Raw genomic sequence first — 1,697 nt, 5'->3', positions numbered from 1 at the left:
AACTTAATAATCTTGCAACAATACCTTAACGTAAAACTTAACACTCACCTAAATATTGTTCAATCTAATTGCTCACATAGAAACTACAACCGCATTATTCATCTTTGCCGCACAAACTAATGGCCCTCCCTCTAAATGTACACGTTTGTCTCGTTAATGTGTTACATTAGCACTTATCGTTCCTGTAACTAAATCAGAACGTGCACATTTAATGCATATACGTTATTACTAACAGAATTATCCAAGTTATATTTCACTATATTCCACTAATTGTGGTGCTATCATAATTCTGGGGTTTTTAACAAATATTAAAATTTTGAGTTAGGTGATCAGTCGCCTACTTCCTGTCCCTTGTTTTTACGTAGATGGACAAAGAAAGACTCGATAATTAAACTTAATAAACTTTTTTCCCCATCCGTTTTGAATCGTTTTCTTTATCTTTGGCTCTTCAAATCCCACTGTATTACTAGTAACTGCTCTGTTATATATTAGTGTCATAGACTGCTGGCATAAGATTAACTCATTTCATTACATTTACCCCATTTACATGTTATCTTCATTTTATACATACTGTAGAATTAAAGGTCTTTGTCAGGGGCCGCAGCAGTGACCTGGTCAATTTCCTTCAAACCTTACAACCTTTCTCACAATACTTCTAGGATGTTGTAGCCTAGTGTGGCTAAAGCTTGGCCTGCTTCGGAAGGTTGTGATTCGAAATCCCTGGTCCACATAGTGGTTCACTAGCTGGGCCGTAAATCCTGTCAAGGCCTTTTCCCTTAATTTGCTATGTATATAAGGCGTTTGGTCCAATAATAGTAAGTGTAACCTCTAACAGTAGTCCAACACCTTAACCACCTAGGCTACTAACATTTTCCATCCATGGTTCATGCCTTAACTCGTCATTATGTCTCTATTCATTCAGGCTTAGTTATTACTGTTATGAAACGATTGGCCGGGGGAGTGGTGTGCGCGAGTGTGTAGACGTTGTTCATAATAATGTAGTGATTTCAAATCCCAGGTCCACCAAATCTGCCACCGCTTTAGGCCCTGGGCAAGACCCTTACCATCAATTGCTCAATGCTGTAACAATATATTCTGAAAAACTACTGGGAATTTACTCCATCAAAATAAAGATCATGGTCTCTTATCTTCTCCTACTCCTATCCTAGATTCAGGGAACTTCAGTACTTTCTTCTTGATTTCCTGAAGAGGCAGTCATCAGTCTGTCTGTCTCGCTCTGGTGTTCAAAAGCTGGATCTCGGCAGGAGGACAGCCTTACAACAGTCGATACACGTTTGCACTCCCGGAGTATACAGGGTGGGACGCGAGATCTATAACAGACACAACCAAGCGCTTAGCTCTCATTAAAGCCTTCAGTTAGGGATTAAACCTGCAGTGAAACTAAAGAAGAAACAACACACACACCACACACCCACACACACATCACACACACACACACACACAACACACACCACCTACTCAGAAAACGTGCATATATACATCATGCCCTTATAGCTATCTTCCTTTACGTTTAATCTCTTATTACTCGACCACTCTCCACCTCTCATCCTCGACTACTCTCTCCATCCTCCTCTTTGTTTCTCTGTTCATTTTTTTATTGTGCAGGGTGCCAAACACACCGCTAATGTGTCTTTCATTAATTATGATGCAATTTTTTGCCTCGTCCAACCCTAGTT

This window comes from Tachysurus fulvidraco, chromosome 1, assembly GCF_022655615.1.
Source record: "Tachysurus fulvidraco isolate hzauxx_2018 chromosome 1, HZAU_PFXX_2.0, whole genome shotgun sequence".
NCBI lineage: Eukaryota > Metazoa > Chordata > Actinopteri > Siluriformes > Bagridae > Tachysurus > Tachysurus fulvidraco.
This window is presented reverse-complemented; position numbering follows the sequence as displayed.